Source organism: Hordeum vulgare, chromosome 3H (assembly GCF_904849725.1).
Source record: "Hordeum vulgare subsp. vulgare chromosome 3H, MorexV3_pseudomolecules_assembly, whole genome shotgun sequence".
Lineage (NCBI taxonomy): Eukaryota > Viridiplantae > Streptophyta > Magnoliopsida > Poales > Poaceae > Hordeum > Hordeum vulgare.
In genome coordinates, this window is record NC_058520.1 from 370,861,142 (window position 1) to 370,885,084 (window position 23,943).

Genomic DNA, 23,943 nt, shown 5'->3' on the forward strand with positions numbered 1-23,943 from the left:
TCACCCTCGAGCACCACACTAAGTCACCCAGCCTCCGGAGGCTCCCAAACACTATACAAGTTCTTCCACCTTCCACCAAGAGAGGCAATCCACCAACGCAGGAGTAGGGTTTTACGATTCCCAACGGCCCGAACCTGGGTAAACTGTCTGCATTCTGTTTCTTCCTCACCATTGAGTGAGTTTCCTGTGCTGTTCATCGAGTAGCGAGCTAGGTGAGGTAGAGCTTAGAGAGATCTCCGTACACGCCCTTGTGTTCTAACCTTGAGGGTTTTGCGGAGCCCGAAATCCTACATTTGGCGTGCCAGGTAGGAGACGTGTTAAGGTCTCCTCCACGTTCCGCCTTCACCAAGCTCCATTGCTCCGATGGCTGACGCTCGCCGGGCTCGCGCCGAACGCCGCGCCGCCTGCGTGGGTCAGACGACGCTCGCACGCCCCACCAGCACGCGCCGGTCACCATCACCCGCGGTGAACGCCGCCACAGGCCCGAAGCTCAAGAACAACAAGGCTCCTCCCAGCCGGCTACAGAGCACCGCGACGACCGCACCGCCACTCCGTCGCTCGTCTCGGCCCCCGGGGCGACCTCGCACGCCCGGCCGGAGATGCCACACGTCCGGCATGCGCTTGCCATGGCCACCGAGCTGCTCCGCTACTGGCCCGCCCCTGATTGCCACCACGACAGGCTCCGGCGCATCGAGGAGCCCGTTGCCACCGCCGGCGACTCCGTAGTGCTCCCCTCTTCGTTTCGGCCCCAACCGTACCAAGCAAATGACGAGGAACATTATGTGTCACCCCCATGACTATGGCGAGAGGTGCGTCCTGAGCCCAGACTGAAGGCGCGTCCCCGGGAACAAACTCACGAGCCCACGGCAAGGCCATATGACGAAGCAAGCTGTCAGGTGGTTCCTTGACCACACGACAACCCGCGCGCTACCGGCGCTACAAGTCCCGGACCGTGAGCGCGCCTCACCCGAAGCAGAGCCTTTGGAGCAACAGGGCCTGGTCGCCCCCACACTTGCTATGCCCGTAGGACCGGTGGAATGCCTCGCTGTCGGTGCACTAAAGACTGGGGTCTACAGTGGCCCGGACTAGTGCGTGGACAGCTGCAACCCCTTTGCAGCGGGAAGGTGCGTCGCTGGAGCTTAGGGTGGAAGCAAGACTCAGAAGCCCCCAAGAACAGATTGCAAGCCCCCAACAAGGACTCGCTTGCTGGGAATGAAGAAGAGACCCCGACAGAAGCCCCCTGCCGGGGAGATAAACAATGCCAAGGCGAGACCCTCCTGCCAAGGAAGGAGGACTAAGCCCTGGCAAGCCATCCTTGCCGGGAAGATTGACAAGGCCTCGGCAGGCCATCGCCTCCCTGCCGAGAGGAACAAGAAGATCCCCAACAAGGTAACCCTAGCCGGGAAGGAAGAGAAGGCCCGAGGAGAGGTGCGGGCCCAGGGAGCCTTCGCGTCCTGTGAACGCCTCCACCGACGAATACGCCACCGCTGATGCATGGACCATGCGTCCGCCCACACGCCAGCGCAACACCCCAAAGTTGCCACATGTGGGTAGGTGTCCAACCCCCCCTGACGAGGTCAGGGAAGTCTGTCGAAGCATTAAATGCGCCGCAGTAACACTGTGGCTATCGGTCGATGCTGTTCCACTCATGATCCCACCGTTCAACCACTAAGCCACTGTGGTGACCCCTTCACCTATAACAGGAGGCCCGAGGCTCAGTAGTAGGGACTTTTGGCTTTTTGACCAATCGAAAGGCTGTAAGAGGGACAGATCTATAGTAACCTAAAAAGAATAACTAAACACAGGCAGAAGTAGGGTTTTACGCACCACGCGGCCCGAACCTGGGTAGAAAGCGACTTTGCCGGGCCCCGACTGTTTGTTCTGCTCTTGCCACGACCCCTCTCCATGCCAAACCAGCAAAAGTGGACCATTGAGTACCCCATATGTGTCGATCCTTTCACCCACATCTTTGGCGCGCCAGGTACGGGGGAAGAGGGTTGTGTCGGCCTGATCTAGCGGTCAGCGGCCAGATTTCTTCATCCGCACCACCGGCATGGCTCCCAAGAGGAGGAGCGTGATGGCGCTCGAGACACCCGCGCCCAGTGCACCTTCCATGGCGTAGGCAGGAGGGGGCACGTGCGGGGGAGAGGTAGGTGGAGCCCCGGAACTCCCACATCATTCCGGAAATCAGATACAGGCGAGCAGGATTGTACGCGGCCCTAGAGACCCCGCACGCGTTGGAACGTCCAAGGACGGAGCTGCGCAGCCAACATGCGGCGTGGATACTTCTAAGGACACTGGAGGGCCCGCGGCGACGCCCATGCCGCAGCCTTCCCAGGCCTCGCACGACGGGAGGCCCCAGGATGGAGATCCTTCACCACCATGATGACAAACCCATGGTCCTCGAACCCAGGACACTCACGGGAGCCAGACGCGCACCACGGCGGGGAAGGGTGGCGCTCGCTCGCGTGGCCAAGGAGGGGCCCCTTCTGGCACAGTCAGGAGCAAGATCCCCTCGCTTTCCACTCACATGTCGCCTCCCCCTCGCGGGCGGAAGCGCTGAAGCATGCGCAACTGCTCCTAGATTTTCCTCCGATAGCGGACAAACTCAAGGAATGGAGGGCCACCATCGAGAGCTTCATCGCCTTCGCCAACGGAGACAGGCCAGAGGAACCGGAGACGTCGAAACGACCCTCCAACGGGCCTGCCCATGACCACACGGAGGAGGGCGGGGATGCTGCCGCCACGGTGCATTCCCGACCGAGGCAGAGGCAACAGGTCATCGTCTCCGATGACTCCAGTGGATCCTCCGACCCGTGCACCCGTCGCGACCAGCGCCACGTCCTCCGAGAGAGGCGCAAGGAAGATGCTAGGACTCTTATCGAGCGGCAGCGGGAGACACGCCACCAGTCAAACAAGCGAGTTGAGACTGTCGCGGACGCGCCATCCTCGGGGTACCCCAACGCTCTACCCTACGAGGTGGATTGCCCGGCCTTCACCCACGGCTCCGGCGAGTCGAGTGGCCTAGCTCCTGTACTTTGAAGCCGTAGATACCCGAGAAGTATGATTGCAAGACTCACCTGTCCAAGTTCCTTAGCATCTACACCATCGTGGTGCAAGCTACCGGGGGCAGGGACGACAAGATACTTGCCAACTACTTCCTGTTGGTGCATAAACCCAACGTGAGGTCTTGGTTGATGCACCTGCCCAAGAACTCCATATCTTCCTGGAAGGACCTGTGCCGGGATTTCGTCAGCGCCTTTACCGGTGGCCACCGTGCCCCAGGTCAGGAAAGCGACTTACACATCATCCCGAAAAGGAGGGAGAAACTCTGCGCAAGTAGATCCAGAGATTTAGCCGCATTCAGCACAACGTTCCTGATGTCCACCCAGCCGCCATCATCAATGCGTTCCATCAGAACGTGCGCAACCAGAAGATGCGGGAGGAACTGGCGATGAACAAGGTCCACGACGTCACCGAGCTCTACGCTCTGGCCAACAAGCACGCGTAGGCAGAGGAAGGGAGGAGGCTTCCTGGCGAAGGCACCAATGCAGAAGCCCACTCCGAAGACGAGGATGCTGACCCTCCATCGAGGAAGGGGAAGAAACGCGACAAGAAGAGGAAGAGCAAGGCCGTGTATGCCGTCGAGAGTTCCGGCGACGTCGACACTGCCAAGAAGGCGCTGCCGGGTGCGACTCCTGCCATGCCTTGGCGGCCACCGACAAGCCGAACGGTTTCGGCAAGCAGTACTGCAAGATCCACCGTACCTAGGGACACGACCTCCAGGACTGCCACCAAGTCGAGGAACTCGCCGAAAAGAAAAAGGTTGAGTACGGGCAGCGCAACAAGGAGAAGACCCGAGATGGTGTGGTGGGGTCCAGCAGAAAGAAGGGTGGCCGCGGAGGATACCTCGGCAAGGCTCAAAACGAGTGGGAGGAGCCCGTGTGACGACGAGACAAGGAGGAAGATGAGGACGAAGTCGGCCCAGAGGATGACTCCAACGCCTGATGACCCACAAGTATAGGGGATATATCATAGTCCTTTCGATAAGTAAGAGTGTCGAACCCAACGAGGAGCAGAAGGATCTGACAAGTGGTTTTCAGCAAGGTAATATCTGCAAGCACTGAAATTATCGGTAACAAGTGGTTGTGTGGTGAGATTATTCGTAGCAAGCAACAAGTAACAAAAGTAGCAATGGTGCAGAAAAGTGGACCAATCCATTTTGTAGCAAGGGACAAGCCTAGACAGAGTCTTATAGGAGGAAAAATGCTCCCGAGGACACACGTGAAGTTCTGTCATGCTAGTTTTCATCATGTTCATACTATTCGCGTTTGTTACTTTGATAGTTTGATATGTGGGTGGACCGACGCGTGGGTACTGCCCTTACTTGGACAAGCATCCCACTTATGATTAACCCCTCTCGCAAGCATCTGCAACTACGAAAGAAGAATTAAGACATAGTCTAACCATAGCATTAAACTAGTGGATCCAAATCAGCCCCTTACGAAGCAATGCATAAACTAGGGTTTATGCTTCTGCCACTCTACCAACCCATCATCTACTTACTACTTCCCAATGCCTTCCTCTAGGCCCAAATAATGGTGAAGTGTTATGTAGTCGATGTTCACATAACACCACCAGAGGAAAAACAACATACAACACATCAAAATATCGAACGAATACCAAATTCACATGACTACTTATAGCATGACTTATCCCATGTCCTCAGGAACAAAAGTAACTACTCACAAAGCATAATCATATACATGACCAGAGAGGTAATGAGTAGCATCAAGGATATGAACATAAACTCTTCCACCAAATAATCCAACTAGCATCAACTACAAAGAGTAATTAACACTACTAGCAACCTTACAAGTACCAATCGGAGTCGCGAGACGGAGATTGGTTACAAGAGTTGAACTAGGGTTTGGAGATGAGATGGTGCTGATGAAGATGTTGATGGTGATGAGTCCCCTCCGATGAGAGGAGTGTTGGTGATGACGATGACAATGATTTCCCCCTCCGGGAGGGAAGTTTCCCTGGCAGGATCGTTCTCCCGGAGCTCTAGATTGGTTCTGCTCAAGTTCCGCCTCGTGGTGGCGGCGAATCCTCGAAAAAGCCTCCTCCTGATTTTTTTCGGAACGAAACCCTTCATATAGCACAAGAGGGGGCCAGTGGGCCAGCAGGGAGCCCACAAGCCCCCTAGGCGCGGCCAGGGGGTGGCCGCGCCTACCAGGCTTGTGGCCCCCTGGTTGCGCTCCTCTGGCACTTCTTCGCTCCAATATTTTTTATATATTCCCAAAAAATCCACGTTTATTTTCACGGCTTTTGGAGTTGCGCAGAATAGGCGCCTCAAACTTGCTCCTTTTTCAGGCCAGAATTCGAGCTGCCGGCATTCTCCCTCTTCATGTAACCTTGCAAAATAAGAGAGAAAAGGCATAAGTATTGTACGCTGAAGTGAAATAACAGCCCAGAAAGCAATAAATATCAACATGAAAGCATGATGCAAAATGGACGGATCAACTCCCCCAAGCTTAGACCTCGCTTGTCCTCAAGCGAAAGCCGAGCTCAATAAATATGCCCACATGTTTTGGGAGAGAGGTGTCGACAAAACAAGATACGAACATACATGCATCAAGATCATGATCAAAACAACAATACCAACATATAATTTCTCATGCTAAAGTGACAATTCCTTCACAAAGTAAAGTATGGACCAAGAACCTTACCGAGAATTAGCAACCGATAGCCTTTAGTAATTGAAGAAATTGCAATTTATCACAACATCGGACAGAGTCAAATAAGAGCTTGTAAAGCAAATCCACATACTCAATCATCTTTTCATTCTCTACAATTGCTACAACTCACGTGGTACTCATGAGATCAAAGTTTCAGCTGAACACAGAGAAAGATAGGGGCTTATAGTTTTGCCTCTCAACTGCTTACCTCAAGGGTAATGTCAACAATAATAATTCATGAATACTTACCTCCAAGTTGACATACAAAAATAGATCTTTCCCAAGCATATGCCGTTAGCCAAGATAAGGCGAAATAGGGAATTGGTGAAGACCACCATGACTCTTTCAAAGGCAAAAAGTAAAGGTACAAGATAGGCCCTTCGCAGAGGGAAGAAGAGGTTTTCATGCGCGTTTGAGGTTGGGATGCGTGTCCTCTTAGTGAGGAGGAACATCACTTTATATTGCCTCCTGTGATAAAGAACTTTATTATGCAGTATGTCGCTTTTATGTCTTCCTCATCACAGGTTCGTACAAAGCTTATTTTCCACACACTAATAGATCATACATATTAGGGGAGCAATTTTTATTGCTTGCACCGATGACAACTTACTTGAAGTTTATTCAATCCATAGGTAGGTATGTTGGACTCTCATGGCAAAACTCGGTTGAAGGTTTGTGGATGCACAAGTAGTATCTCTACTTGGTGCGGGAGTTTTGGCTAATATGAGGTGGAAGCAATCGTCACATGCTAAGGCATCTCTAATCATATAACATTGTTCGGAACCAAGCAAACACAATTCATTATGTTGTCTTCCTTGTCAAACATCTACTTTTAAGCATGCAATAGTTTAGTGAGTGTTCACAATCAAAGATGGTGTCAAAGATGATATATTTATATGTGAACCTCTCCTTCTTTATCACTTCCTATTAATTGCAGCAATGACCAAGGTCTACGTTTGTCTACCCTCAGCAAGTTTCAATAAACATTCTTTTTATATGTGAAGCCATCACTTCCCATAAGATCATTACATGATCTTTCATGCTTTTGTTCTTTTCTCACTATTTTGATCATGGCAAGAGGCAAATCCCTCAACTAAGACACTCTATATTATATGGATCACTAGCTCGAATACATCGGGGGTGACACAAAGCAAAACTCAAGGCTAAAACACTAAAACTTTTAATCTACTAGAGAAAAAGAAAACTAAAAAGGAACAAACTAAAACAAATGTAAAGGAAAAAAGATGTGATGGTGATACGATACCGGGGCAACTCCCCCAAGCTTGGCACAAGCCAAGGGGATTGGCCATACCCATGGTTAGTTGTTTTCCTTTGGAGGTGATGGTGGTGGAGTTGTTGCAATCTTTGATTCCTAGAGGGCCATTAATCCTTGATTTATACCTTGGAGATTTGTGATATGTTTCTCCAGCAAAACAACTTCATGAGTGAGATAAGTATTGCGAGCACGAGTTGTTTCACAAAACCTCAAGAGTTCAATCAAGGATGGAAACAATAGGTGGAGGTAGGGTTGGAGGAAATCCACTTCTTCAACTTGTTCCTTGTTGAACGCAGATTGTGCTTCATCTCACGCCTGATTCTTCTCCTTAGTTTTGCCCTTGGTTTCTTTAGGTAGCCCTTCCTTGGCCTCCATTCTTTTCAAATCAGCATTTACTTCTCCATAGACTTGAGGAGATTGTTCTCCCCACAGATTCCTGGGACGACATCTTGCTCTAAATCTGTGGCAGAAGACAAGCTCGAAACGAAAACAGAGGAAATCTGCGTGATACGAGGGTCAGACCTTACGGGAGAATATATATTGATTTTTTCTAGACCAGAAGGAGTACTCCGCACGAAAACGGAGTCCGAGAGGCACACGAGGTGGCCACAAGCCCCCCAGGCGCGACCGGGGGTGGGTCCGCGCTTGGCAGGCTTGTCGCCTCCTAGCGCGCTTTCCGGACTACTTCCAATTTTTATATTTTTTCAAAAATTCCAAACCGGAGAAAAATTCCTACTGGAAAAGTATTGGAGTATGTTTTCTTACTGAATCACATACCTCTTCATTTTCGGAGTCTAAAACAGGGTGATAAATATCCCTTAGGTATTCTTCCGGAGTTATGGTATTGATGATATTGCTTTCAACATTTATGGGAGTACGTGAGATATAATGCTTGATTCTCTGCCCATTTACCACTCTCGGACAATTACCTTCCGTGTTGTTGATCTTGATAGTACCGGAACAATATACTTCCTCAACAATATAGGGACCTTCCCATTGAGAGACAAGCTTGCCTGCAAAATACCTTAAACGAGAATTATATAGCAAGACATAATCACCTACATTGAACTCGCGCTTTTGTATCCTCTTATCATGCCACCTCTTAACCTTTTCTTTGAACAACTTGGCATTTTCATATGCGTGAGGTCTCCATTCATCAATCGAGCTAATGTCAAATAACCTCTTCTCACCAGCAAGTTTGAAATCAAAGTTGAGTTCTTTGATTGCCCAATAAGCTTTATGCTCTAGCTCAAGAGGTAAATGACATGCTTTATCGTACACCATTTTGTACGGAGACATGCCCATGGGATTCTTATAGGCAGTTCTATAAGCCCATAGTGCATCATCGAGCTTCTTAGACCAATTCTTTCTAGACCTGTTGACAGTCTTTTGCAAAATCAGTTTAATCTCTCTATTGCTTAGCTCTACATGACCACTAGACTGAGGGTGATAGGGGGACACAATTCTATGGTTGACATCGTACTTAGCAAGCATTTTGCAGAAAGCACCATGAATGAAATGTGAACCACCGTCGGTCATTAGATAGCTAGGGACTCCAAATCTAGGGAAAATAACTTCTTTAAGCATCCTGATAGAGGTGTTGTGATCAACACTACTAGTGGGGATAACTTCTACCCACTTAGTGACGTAATCAACAGCAACTAAGATGTGAGTATACCCGTTGGATTTTGGAAAAGGTCCCATATAATCAAAGCCCCAGACATCAAATGGTTCAATGAGAAGTGAATAGTTCATAGTGATTTCCTGATGTTTACCGATATTACCTATTATTTGACATTCGTCACAAGACAAGACAAACTTACGAGCATCCTTGAAGAGAGTGGGGCAATAGAAACCTGATTGCAATACCTTGTGTGCAGTTCTATCTCCCGCATGTTGTCCTCCGTACTCCTCGGAGTGACGCTTCTGTAGGATCTGTCCCTGTTCATGTTCAGGTACACAACGTCTAATAACACCATCTACTCCTTCCTTATAACGGTGAGGATCATCCCAAAAGTAATGTCTCAAGTCAAAGAAGAATTTCTTCTTTTGCTGGTATGTGAAACTAGGTGGTATATATTTGGCAACGATATAGTTTGCATAATCAGCATACCATGGTGCACTACGTGAAGCATTGATGACATTCAATTTCTCATCGGGAAATCTATCATTAATAGGTTGTGGGTCATCAAGAACGTTCTCCAACCTAGACAAGTTATCTGCTACGGGGTTATCAGCACCCTTCCTGTCGACAACGTGCAAATCAAACTCTTGTAGCAAGAGAACCCGTCTGATAAGTCTAGGTTTAGCGTATTTCTTCGGCATGAGGTACTTAATAGCAGCGTGATCAGTCTGAATAGTGACTTTGGAATCAACTATGTAAGACCTGAACTTTTCACATGCAAACACGACTGCTAAAAAATCCTTTTCCGTAGTAGCATAGTTTCTTTGGGCACTGTCTAGAGTTTTACTAGCATAGTGAATAACATTCAACTTCTTATCAAGTCTTTGCCCTAGGACATCACCAACAGCATAATCACTAGCATCACACATGTTTTCAAAAAGTAAGTTCCAATCAGGTGGTTGAGCAATAGGTGCAGTTATCAAGGCCTTCTTAAGTATTTCGAAGGCTTCCTCACAATCATCGTCAAAAACAAAAGGAATATCCTTTTGTAAGAGATTGGTAAGAGGCCTAGAAATCTTAGAGAAGTCTTTACTGAACCTTCTATAGAAACCAGCCTGACCAAGGAAACTTCTTATACCTTTGATATCTGTGGGGTATGGCATTTTCTTGATCGCATCAACCTTAGCCTTATCGACTTCAATACCTCTTTCAGAAATTCTTTGTCCTAAGATGATGCCTTCATTAACCATAAAGTGGCACTTCTCCCAATTCAAGACAAGATTGGTGTCTTTACATCTCTGCAAGACTCGATCGAGGTTGCGGAGGCAATCATCAAAGGAAGACCCGTAAACGGAGAAGTCATCCATGAAAACCTCAACAATCTTTTCACAAAAGTCAGAGAATATAGTCATCATACATCTTTGAAAGGTGGCAGGTGCATTACATAAGCCAAAAGGCATACGTATCTAAGCAAAGGTACCGAAAGGGCAGGTGAAAGTGGTTTTCTCCTGATCAGATTGTGCAACTGGTATTTGGGAGAAACCAGAATAACCGTCTAGAAAGCAGAAGTGTGTGTGTTTAGACAATCTTTCTAGCATTTGGTCAATAAAAGGCAAAGGGTAATGATCTTTCCTAGTGGCTTTATTCAATTTCCTAAAATCGATCACCATCCTATAGCCAATAATAATCATCTCTGGGATCAATTCATCCTTATCATTAGGGACAACGATAATGCCTCCCTTCTTAGGGACGCAATGCACCGGACTCACCCAATCACTATGCGAAACATGATAGATAATACCTGCTTCTAGGAGCTTTAGTATTTCTTTTCTTACTACCTCTTTCATCTTAGGATTTAATCTCCTTTGATGATCAGCAACTGGTTTGGAATCAGGATCAGTTTTAATCTTGTGTTGCCATAGAGTGGGACTAATGCCCTTAAGATCATCAAGAGTGTATCCAATAGCAGCACGGTGCTTCCTCAAAGTTTTGAGTAACTTCTTTTCTTCATGTTATGATAGGCTAGCACTAATTATGACAGGATATATCTCTTTTTCATCAAGATAAGCATACTTAAGAGTATGAGGCAACTGTTTAAGCTCGAACACAGGATCACCCTTTGGTGGGGGTGGATCCCCAAGCAATTCAACAGGCAAATTATTCTTAAGGATAGGTTATTGTTCTAAGACAACCGTATCTATCTCATCCCTTTAATCCATATCATTTTCATGCTCAAGCAAGTAATTCTCTAAGGGATCAGTAGGAGGCACGGCAATAGAAGCTAATGCAATAGTTTCATCCTTACTAGGCAACTCATTTTCATGAGGTTGTCTACCAAACTTGGAGAAATTGAACTCATGTGACACACCTCCAAAGCCAACAGTGACAGTTTGCTTCTCACAGTCAATATGAGCATTGACGGTATTGAGGAAGGGTCTGCCAAATATGATGGGACAAAATCTATCTTGAGTGGTAGCAAGAACGAGGAAATCAGCAGGATACTTCGTTTTACCACACAAGACTTCAACATCCCTAACAATTCCCACAGGGCAGATAGTGTCTCTATTGGCAAGCTGAATAGTGACATCAATAGGTTCTATCTCAACAGGTGCAATCTCATCTTTGATTTCATCATATAAGTATTGAGGTATTGCACTAACACTACCACCCAAGTCACATAAACCATGATAACAGTGATCTCCTATCTTAACAGAAACAACAGGTGTGCCAACAACAAGCCTATGTTTATCTCTAGCGTGAGGTTTAGCAATTCTAGCAGCATCTTCACAGAAGTGAATATTATGTCCCTCAACATCATCGGACAAGAGATCTTTGATAATAGCAATGCTAGGTTCAACTCTAATTTGCTCAGCGGGTGTAGGTGTTCTAATGCAGCCTCTACGTCTCACAGTTGAACATTTAGAATGATCCTTTATCCTAACAAGGAAAGGTGGTTTCTCAATGTAAGCACTGGGAACAATAGGACCATTATAGGAAATGACTTTCTCTCCAATAAATTCCACTAGAAGTCAATATCTCTCTTCATAAAAGAACCAGTACAAGGTGTCAAGCATGATGCGATCATCATGAGAAAGCCGAGCATAGAAGATCTGAATGATAATTTATCTCGAGAGCTCATGGTTGGGGCATGAATATTACATTGATTTAAGCCTCCCCCAAGCTTGAGCGATGCTTTCTCTATCAGGAGGCCAAAAATTATAAATATAATTCCGATCACGATGTACTAGATGCATAGGATAAAACTTTTGATGAAATTCCAATTTCAACCGATTGTAGTTCCACAATCCAGTATCATCTCATAGCCTATGCCATGTCAACGCCTTATCCCTCAAATATAAGGGAAATACCTTCTTATTGACCTCATCCTCGGGCAAACCTACAAGCTTAAATAAACCTCAAACTTCATCTACATAAATTAGATGCAAGTCTGGATGTGATGTTCCATTTCGTGTAAAAGGATTAGCCAGCAGTTTCTCAAGCATACCCGAAGGAAATTCAAAGCAAATATTTTCATTAGGTGCAGAGGTTGATGAGCAACTCTTTGTGCTTCCGTTCGAGGTGAAGATACCCCGAACAATCCCCTCAAAGGATTAGTTTCCATAGTGACAAGTGACAATAAATTTCAGCACACTATATGAATGTTTCCTTACCAAGTTCCACTTACCAAAGGCGCTTCACTCCCCGGCAACGGCGCCAGAAAAGAGTCTTGATGACCCACAAGTATAGGGGATCTATCGTAGTCCTTTCGATAAATAAGAGTGTCGAACCCGAACGAGGAGCAGAAGAATCTGACAAGTGGTTTTCTGCAAGGTAATATATGCAAGCACTGAAATTCTCGGTAACAAGTGGTTGTGTGGTGAGATGATTCGTAGCAAGCGACAAGTAAAAAAAGTAGCAAGGGTGCAACAAAGTGGCCCAATCCCTTTTGTAGGAGGAAAACCGTTCCCGAGGACACACGGGAATTTCTGTCATGCTAGTTCTCATCATGTTCATATGATTCGCGTTCGTTACTTTGATAGTTTGATATGTGGGTGGACCGACGCTTGGGTACTGCCCTTACTTGGACAAGCATCCAACTTATGAAAGTCTAACCATAGCATTAAACTAGTGGATCCAAATCAGCCCCTTACGAAGCAACGCATAAACTAGGGTTTAAGCTTCTGTCACTCTAGCAACCCATCATCTACTTACTACTTCCCAATGCCTTCCTCTAGGCCCAAATAATGGTGAAGTGTTATGTAGTCGACGTTCACATAACACCACCAGAGGAAAAACAACATACAACACATCAAAATATGGAACGAATACCAAATTCACATGACTACTTATAGCAGGACTTATCCTATGTTCTCAGGACCAAAAGTAACTACTCAAAAAGCATAATCATATTCATGACCAGAGAGGTAATGAGTAGCATCAAGGATCTGAACATAAACTCTTCCACCAAGTAATCCAACTAGCATAAACTACAGAGAGTAATTAACACTACTAGCAACCTTACAAGTACCAATCGGAGTCACGAGATGGAGATTGGTTACAAGAGATGAACTAGGGTTTGGAGATGAGATGGTGCTGATGAAGATGTTGATGGCGATGAGTCCCTCCAATGAGAGGAGTGTTGGTGATGACGATGGCGACGATTTCCTCCTCCGGGAGGGAAGTTTCTCTGGCAGGATCGTCTTGCTGGAGCTCTAAATTGGTTCTGCTCAATTCCGCCTCGTGGCGGCGGCGAATCCTCGAAAAAGCCTCCTCCTGATTTTTTTCGGAACGAAACCCTTCATATAGCACAAGAGGGGGCCAGTGGGCCAGCACGGAGCCCACAAGCCCCCTAGGCGCGGTTAGGGGGTGTGGACGCGCCTACCAGGCTTGTGGACCCCTGGTTGCGCTCCTCTCGCACTTCTTCGACCCAGTATTTTTTATATATTCCCAAAAAAATCCACGTTTATTTTCATGGCTTTTGGAGTTGCGCAGAATAGGCATCTCAAACTTGTTCCTTTTTCAGGCAGAATTCCAGCTGCCGGCATTCTCCCTCTTTATGTAAACCTTGCAAAATAAGAGAGAAAAGGCATAAGTATTGTACCGTGAAGTGAAATAACATCCGAAAAAGCAATAAATATCAACATGAAAGCATGATGCAAAATGGACGTATCAACGACCATGAGTTTCAGAGGGCCACTAATATGATGTGCCTCGATGGAGGCGCGTCGCTGCACTGTTCCCACTGCCAACTGAAAAAGTGGGCAAGGGAAGTGAGCGCGGCCGAGCCCTCCGTCGGGTCTATAAGCCACTGAAATGGTCGAGCACGCCCATCATCTTCGACTCGGAGGATCACCCTGACCGAGTTACTATGGTCGGGTGTTTGCCATTGTTGATTTGTCCAATGATCCGCAACCTCAAGGTGAGGAAGATATTGGTGGATGGTGGGTTCGGCGTGAACCTCATCTCCCCTGACATCATTCGGAGGCTGCGAATCCTAGACGAGGATCTCGAGGAAACGGGAGACTTTCAAGGGATCAACCCTGGGAAGATCCAGGCGAAGGGGAAGATCACGCTGCCGGTAACCTTCAACAGCGACCAGAACTACATGACCGAGAAGGTCGTCTTCGACGTCGCCGACAACCCATTCGCCTACAATGGGATCCTCGGGCGCCCCGCATTGGCCAAGTTCTTGGCGGCATCACACTATGCCAATGATACGTTTAAGATTCCCGGTCCTATCGGTATCATCAACGTTAATGCCAACAAGAAGGACACGCTTGTTTGCACCAACCGCCTCTACCGGGAAGCCATCGCGGCATCCACCGACAAGGCGCCCACTCCCGCCACCTCGGCTCCAGGCAGTAGGAAGAGGAAGACCGGCAAGGAGGCCCGTGAAGTTGGCCCCGAAAAACGTACCTCTTCAGAGTACTCCGCTACCGGAGCAGACGTGCCAGAAAGCTCCTTCGGCAAGGACAAGAAGTCAAAGGCTGCCCCGCTTGAGACCAAGAAGGTGCCCACCAAGGAGGATGGTACCGGTGGGACGTTCACCACAAGTTTCACCCTGCACAGCAAATAGGAAAGCACGCTCGTTGCCTTCCTATGGGTGAATATCGATGTGTTTTCCTAGCAACCATCAGATATCCCCGGCGTTCCCAGGAAGGTGATTGGGCACCACCTAGCTGTCTGCCCTCATGCGCGGCCGATCAAGCAGAAGGTGAGCAAACAAGCTCTGGAGCAGCAAGAGTTCATTGCCAAGAAGATTAAGAAATTAGAAGCAATGGTCCTAGTTAGGGGAGTAATCCATCCTACGTAGTTGGCCAATCCAGTCGTAGTGCGCAAGGCGAACGAGAAGTGGCGGCTGTGTATCGATTTCACCAATGTCAATAAAGCTTGCCCAAAAGACCCTTTCCCCTGTCACGCATCGACCAGATTGTGGAATCCACTGCTGGCTGTGATCTGTTGTCTTTCCTCGACGCCTACTCGGGATATCACAAGATTTTCATGGCCGAGGAAGATGAAGAGAAGACCGCGTTCATTACCCCATGCGGCACATACTGCTTCATGCGTATGCCTTTTGGGTTGAAGAATGCCGGGTCCACATTCGCGAGGGTGATCCAGATTGGTTTTGAGACCCAGCTCCATAGAAACTTGGAAGCTTATGTGGATGACATAGTGGTCAAAACCAAGGACAAGGCGACGCTCATACAAGATTTGGAGGAGACGTTCGCCAACCTATGCAAGATCAACCTCAAGCTCAACCCTGAAAAGTGTGTCTTCGGTGTCCCATCCGGCAAGCTTCTCGGGTTCTTCATGTCCCAGCGGGGAACTGAAACTAATCCCGACAAGATCAAGGCCATCGAACATATCGAGGCACTGAAGCACGTCAAGGATGTACGGCGCCTAGCTGCTTGTGTCGCCACTTTGAGCAGATTCATCTCGAAGTCCACTGAGCGTACCTTGCCCGTTTTCAAAATCTTGAAAAAGGCAGGGCCCATGCAGTGGACCCCGGAGGCAGAAGCAGCGTTGCAAGACCTGAAGAACTATCTTTCCACTTCGCCGATCCTCGTCGCGCCTAGGCCGTAGGAGTCGCTGGTCCTGCACCTGACCGCGACCAACCAAGTGTTTAGCGCCGCTTTGGTGGCGTAGAGGGAAGAGGCTGAAGCTACATCAGCAGAAGCTGCAACATCAGGCGAAGCACGGCTGGCCCGCGAACCAATACCCCCAACAGAGGAAGGGACCGGCGATGCCAGACCGTCGCCATCCGATGAGCCGACGCGGACGAAGAAAGTGGTGCAGCGCCCCGTCTATTTCGTCAGCTCCCTCCTACAGGGAGCACGGTCAAGATACTCAGGGGTGCAAAAATTTCTCTTCGGCCTCCTCATGGCCTCGAGGAAGCTGCGCCATAACTTCCAAGCACATGAGGTCACCGTCATCACCCGTTTCCCGCTACAGAGGGTTCTGCAGAACCCTGATTTCGACATAAAGTTCGAGAGCACCTCAACCATCCAGAGAAAAGCGCTGGCGGAGTTTATTGCTGAGTGGACTCCAACACCCGATGACGAGATTCAAGAATCAGCCCTCCAAGGCAAGGAAGAAGCCAAGAGTGGACCATGTACTTTGACGGCGAGTTCTCGCTCCAAGGGGCACGGGCCGGCATGCTGCTTATCGCCCCCATAGGAGAACACCTGAAGTACATGGTGCAGATGTACTTCCCCCGGGAGCAGTTGACCAACAATACTGCCGAATATGAGGGGCTCCTCGCCGGTCTCAGGATCGCGGCAGACCTCGGAATCAGAAAGTTCGTCATCAGAGGCGACTCGCAGCTGGTCGTCCGACAAGTCAACAAGGACTACCAGAGCCCGGTGATGGAGGCATACGTCGAAGAAGTGAGGAAGCTGGAAGAGCGCTTCAACGGTCTACAAGTAGACCACATCCCCCATGACGAAAACACTATCGTCGATGACCTGTGGAAGCGTGCGGCCCTTAAGTTACCTGTGGAACCAGGGACTTTCATGCTACGGCTCACCCAACCCTCCGTTATGACATCAACTCGGGAAGAAAAGAGAAGGAAGTTGGACTCCCGCAATTACTTCCCAGCAGACCTGCCAGGAAATTCTCGCAAGGATCTTGCCGGAAAAGAGATTGTCGGGGAAGAGCTCTAGCCTATCGGGGGGATACCTGATAACCCACAAGTATAGGGAATCGCAACAGTTTTCGAGGGTAGAATATTCAACCCAAATTTGTTGATTCTACACAAGGGGAAGCCAAAGGATATTCTCGAGTATTAGAACTTGAGTTGTCAATTCAACCACACCTGAAAGACTTAGTATCTGCAGCAAAGTATCAGTAGCAAAGTGGTGTGATAGCAACAGTAGCAACAGTAACAGTAGCAACAGTGACAGCAGTAGCAGCAAAGTAACGTGGCCAGGACCAGTAGGAAAAACTCGTAGGCATTGGATCGGTGATGGATAATTATGCCGGATGATATTCATCATGCAACAGTTATAACACGAAGAGATATGTAACTAGCTCCAGTTCGTCAATGTAACGTAGGCATGTATTCCGTATGTAGTCATACGTGCTTAGGGAAAAGAACTTGCATCACATCTATTGTCCATCCATCCCGTGGCAGCGGAGTCCTAATGGAAACTACGTGATATTAAGGTTCTCCTTTTAATAGAGAACCGGACCAATGCATTAACACTTAGTGAATACATGAACTCCTCATACTATGGTCATCTCCGGGAGTGGTTCCGGCTATTGTCACTCCGGGGTTGCCGGGTCATAATACATAGTAGGTGACTACAACTTGCAAGATAGGATCAAGAACACACATATATTGACGAGAACATAATAGGTTCAGATCTGAAATCATGGCACTCGGGCCCTAGTGACAAGCATTAACCATGGCAAAGTAGTAGCAACATCAATCTGAGAACATAGTGGATACTAGGGATCAATCCCCGTCAAAACTAACTCGATTACATGATCGATCTCTACTACTGCAACAAAAGACCTTCCAAGGGCGCGAGAAACAAGCGTGTTGACTAGAGACTATTCTTGTCTTGATACTCCTCAGCAACGGCACCAGGAATCCTTCTGCTACGGCTACGCCTTTAGGGACTTCCTTGGCAAATATGCAAAGGATTACCCCGTGGCCTTGGAGCCTTGCGTTGGTGTTCCCTCGAAGCGGAAAGGGTGATGTAGCACAGCGGCGGTAAGTATTTCCCTCAGTTTTGAGAACCATGGTATCGATCCAGTGAAGGATTGTCACAAGTACCTGCACAAACACAAAGAGCTTGCACCCAACGCTATGAAGGGGTTGTCAATCCCTTATATATTGTTTGCCAAGTGAAAACTGAAAGCAAAAAGAAACAAAGAAAAGTAAAAGCGAAAGTGGAAACGATAGTTGTGAATAGACCCCGGGGCCGTATTGTTCACTAGTGGCTTCTCTCATGAAAGCAAGTAGACGGTGGGTGAACAAATTACTGTCGAGCAATTGATAGAACCGCGCAAAGTCGTGACGTTATCAAGGCAATGATTATATCTATAGGCATCACGTCCAAAACAAGTAGACCGATACTTTCTGCATCTACTACTATTACTTCACACGTCGACCGCTATCCAGCATGCATCGAGTGTATTAAGTCCAAAAGAACAGAGTAACGCCTTAAGCAAGATGACATGATGTAGATGGACAATCTCATATCTATGATAAAAGCCCATCTTGTTACCCTTGATGGTAACAACATGATGCGCGCCTTGCTGCCCCTTGTGTCACTGGGAGAGGTCACCACACGGTATGAACCCAAAACCAAGCACTTCTCCCATTGCAAGAATCATAGATCTAGTTGGCCAAACAAAACCCAAGACTCGGAGAGACTTACTAGGATATGAAATCATGCATATAAGAAATCAACAAAGACACAAATATAATTCATAGATAATCTGATCACAAATCCACAATTCATCGGATCTCGACAAAACACAGCGCCAAAGAGGATTACATCGGATAGATCTCCATGAAGATCATGGAGAACTTTGTATTGAAGATCCAAGAGAGAGAAGAAGCCATCTAGCTACTAACTACGGACCCGTAGGTCTGAAGTGAACTACTCACGAGTCATTGGAGAGGCGATGATATTGATGTAGAAGTCCTCCAACTCCAAAGTCCCCTCTGGCAGGGCACCGGGAAGGGTCTCCAGATGAGATATCGCGGAAACGGAAGCTTGCGGCGGCAGAAAAGTGTTTTCGTGGATGCCCTGATTTTTTTTCTGGATTTTAGGGAATATATAGGCCAAAGAGGTAGGGAGGGGGCGCGAGGGAAGCCACAAGCCTGGTAGCCGCCCCCCTGGTGGCAGCTACAGGGCTTGTGGGCCCCCTATGGCTCTCATGCCTTGGCCCTCAAGTCCCCTGATCTTCTTCCGTTCTGGGATTTTATTCCATTTGGACTCCGTTCCAAAATCACATCTGAAAAGAGTCAAAAAGCCAAAAAAAACAGGAACTGGCACATGGCACTGAATTAATAAGTTAGTCCCAAAAAAGATATAAAAGGTACATAAAACATCCAAAGTTGACAAGATAAGAGCATGAAACCATCAAAAATTATAGATACGTTTGAGACGTATCAAGCATCCCCAAGCTTAACTCCTGCTCGTCCTCGAGTAGGGAAGTGATAAAGAATGAATTTTTGATGCTTTCATGCTACCTAGCATAGATCTCCTTGTAACTCCTCTTATGTGACGTGAATGTTCAGATCCATTAGATTCAAAACAATAGTTTGCTATTGATGTGGAGACAATAATACTTCAAGCAAACTAGCAAGGTAATCATGAACTTTCAAAATAATAAGGCCAAAAGAAAGTTATCCCTACAAAATCATATAGTCTAGCTATGCTCTATCATCCTTGCACAATGTATATAAATCATGCATAACCCCGATATTGGCCAAGTAATTGTTTCACACCTTTGTTTCTCAAACCTTTTCAACTCTCACGCAATACATGAGCGTGAGCCATGGTTTTAGCACTATAAGTGGAATAGAGTGTGGTGGAGGTTGCAAGGCAAACAAGTAGAAGATGGTCACATTAACTAGGTATATCAATGAGCTATGGAGATGCTCATCAATAGATATCAATGTGAATGAGTAGGTATTGCCATACAAGTGATGCACTAGAGCTAAGAGTATCTGAAAGCTCTTAAAGAAAACTAGTGGGTGTGCATCCAACTTGCTTGCTCACGAAGACCTAAGGCAATTTTGAGAAAGCCTGTCATTGGAATATACAAGCCAAGTTATATAATGAAAATTTCCCACTAGCTATATGGTGGTGACAAAATGAGAGACTCTCAATCATGAAGATCATGGTGCTTAATAAGCACAAGTGTGGAAGGATAGCAGCATTGTCCCTTCTCTCTTTTTCTCTTATTTTTTTGGTGGGCTCTTTGGCCTCTTATATATATATATATATATATATATATATATATATATATATATATATATATTGGTGGGCATCTTTGGCCTCTTTTTGTATATGGGTTTCGCTCGCCTCTTTTATTTCCTCACATGGGACAATGCTCCATCAATGATGATCATTACACTTACAACTCAAAACTTAGAACAATGATGACTCTACATGGAATGCCTTCGGTAGTGTACCGTGACAATGATCTAGCATGGTATAGACATTAATGGAAACATCATGCTAGCTATCTTATGATCATGCAATGGAAATGTAGAAGCGGTGGCACATGTCATGGTGGTAGTTGCATGGCAATATATCTCGGAATGACTTTGAAAAAGCCATAGACCCATAGTAGGTTGGTATGGTAGCTGTTTAGAGGGAGGCTAATGGTGGGTTTTGTGCACCGGCGAAAGTTGCACGACACTAAGAAGATAGTGATGGTGGAAGGTGAAAGTGCATATAAACCATGGACTCAACATTAGTCATGAAGAACTCATATACTTGTTGAAAAAGCTTTAGTAGTAATCCAAACAAAGCATTCAACGCATACTCCTAGGGGAAGGGTTGGTAGGTATAAACCATCGCGCGATCCCGACCGCCACACAAAGGATGACAATCAATAGACTATTCATGCTCAGACTTCATCACATAGAGGTTCACCATACGTGCATGCTACGGGAATCACTAACTTCAACACAAGTATTTCTAGATCCAAAACACCTTACTAGCATAACTTCAATATTACTAGAACCACAACTCAAAACTAATTGAGATGAATCAAACTTCTCTAACTATTCAATGCCCATGGAGATTGAAGTTTTCATATCCCTTTGGATAACTAACTCTTTTGAGAGTACTTTCATAGCATATATCAACTACCAAGCCACGCACCATCGTGCTCTAAAAGATATAAGTGAAGCACATAGAGCAAAATCAACTAGCTCAGAAGATAAAAGTGAAGCACATGTGAGCTGAATTGTCTACCAAAGGATATAAGTGAAGCTCGACAAAATCACGGTGAGTGCATGTCTCTCTCTCTAGGTGTGCAACAAGGATGATTGTGACACAAAAAATAAAAAACTCCTACGATACAAGACGCTCCAAGCAAAACACATAACATGTGGTGAAGAAAAATATAGCCCCAAGTAACGTTACCGATGGATTGAAGACGAAAGAGGGGATGCCTTCCCGGGGAATCCCCAAGCTTAGGCTTTTACGACATCCTTGAATCATATTGGGGTGCCTTGGGCATCCCCAAGCTTGAGCTCTTGCCACTCTTTATCTTTTTGTCCATAAGAACTTCGCCGAAAACTTGAAAACTTCACAACAAGAAACTTTAAACAGAAACTCGTGATAAGTTTAGTATAAGAAAGCAAACCACCACTTCCTTAGGTACTGTAGAAAACTTAAATTCTACTTATGTTGATGTTGGGTTACTGTATTTTCAATCTTCCATGGCTAATACCCCCCGATACTGTCCATAGTTTCATCAAAATAAGCAACCAACACAACAAAAACAGAATCTATTAACAGCAGACCAGTCTGTAGAAATCTGTATACTTCGTATACTTCTGCTACTTCAAAAATTCTGAAACATTACGAAATTATGAAGAATTTGCGTAGAAATCCGCAGCAAAAAGAATCAACTCAAAAGCTCTTACAGAAGAAATATGAAAAATTCTTTTCATGAGCCGAAAGTTTCTGTCTTTTCCAGCATGACCAAACGATCATCCCCAAGACTAATCATAACGGTTTTGCTTCGCACAAACGCAAAAAGAAACACAAAAAACATAATCATAACAGAATTATGAAAGTGTGGAAAACACAAAACAGAAAGAAAAAGGATAGATTCGTTGGGTTGCCTCCCAACAAGCGCTATTGTTTAACGCCCTTAGCTAGGCAAAAGGTGATGGAATCACGTATAGTCATCTTTGGTTCTCAAACCATAAGTGGCCCTCATCATAGATTCATAAGGCAAGCTTATTTTCTTTCTAGGAAAATGCTCCATGCCCTTCTTTAGAGGAAATTGAAATCTAATATTCCCTTCCTTCATATCGATGATACCACCAATAGTCCTTAGGAAAGGTCTACCAAGAATAATGGGACATGAAGGATTGCAATCTATGTCAAGTACAATGAAATCCATGGGTACATAGTTCTTATTTGCAACAATAAGAACATCATCGATCCTTCCCATGGGTTTCTTGACAGTAGAATCCGCAAGATGCAAATTAAGAGAACACTCTTCAATCTCATGAAAACCAAGAATATCACATAAAGACTTTGGAATCGCGGAAACACTAGCACCCAAATCACACAAAGCATTGCATTCATAGTTTTTTATCTTGATTTTGATAGTAGGTTCCCACTCATCATGAAGTTTTCTAGGTATAGATTCTTCTAATTCGAGCTTCTCTTCAAGAGATTTCATCATAGCATCTACGATATGTGCGGTAAAGGCTTTGCTTTGGCTATAAGCATGTGGAGAGTTTGCAATGGATTGCATCAAAGAAATGCATTCAAACAAGGAGCAACTATAATAATTGAATTCCTTGAAATCCAAAGTGGGAGTTTCATTACTACCCAATATTATGATTTCTTCTACTCCACTCTCCACGGCTTTATCATCAAGATAGGTGGGCTCCGAATCATTGGGGCCTTTTTAAACCAAAGTGGATTCATATCCAGCCCCTTCATCAATAGGTTTGACACGCGAAAACAAAGATTCAATAGGAGTCACACCAAGCACTTTAAGATCTTCGTGATTTGCATCACTAGAACGCACCCTTTTAAACCATTCATGCCTAGCGCGAATTTGGGCGGTTATTACTTTGCTCTCATTCATGGAGACACGCATAGATTTTAAAGTTTCATCCAAGTTGACCTTGGGAGGAGCACATCTAACTTTCAAAGCATCAATATCACAAGACATCCTATCAACGCTCTTAGCCAAATCGTCTATTTTGAGTAGTTCTTCCTCTATGGACGCATTGAAAATCTTTTGAGAGTTGATGAACTCTTTGATATTACTCTCTAAATTAGAGGGTAATTTGTTGTGATTTCCATAAGTGTTGTTGTAGGAATTACCATAATTGTTAGAGGAGTTACTAGGAAAAGGCCTAGGAACATAGTTTCCTCTGAAAGCATTGTTGTTGCCAAAATTGTTCCTACCAATAAAATTAACGTCCAAACTAGTGTTTCTACTCTCAATCAAGGAAGATAGTGGCATGTCATTAGGATCTAAAGGAGCATTTCTACTAGCAACCAAATTCATCAACTCGCCCATCTTAGGACTAAGCGAGTTAATTTCTTATATAGCGTGTACCTTTTGCTAGCAGGTGACCTTTCGGTGTGCCACTGAGAGTAGTTGGTCATGATATTGTCTAGGAGTTTTGTAGCGTCTCCTAACATGATGTCCATGAACGTTCCACATGAGGCGGAGTCCAAGATGTTGCGAGAAGCAAAATTCAAGCCAGCATAAAAGATTTGTATAATCATCCACAAACTCAAGCTATGAGCGGTACAATTTCTAATCATTAACTTCATCCTCTCCCAAGATTGTGCAACGTGTTCATGATCAAGTTGCTTGAAATTCATGATATCGTTACGTAGGGAGATAATCTTAGCTGGCGGAAAATACTTGGATATGTAAGCATCTTTGCACTTATCCCAAGAATCGATACTATTTTTAGGCAAAGAAGAAAACCAAGTTTTTGCGCGATGTCGCAGCGAGAAAGGAAAAAGCTTCAACTTAATCACGTCATTATCCACATCTCTTTTCTTTTGCATATCGCAAATCTCAATGAAGGTATTGAGATGGGATGCGGCATCTTCACTAGG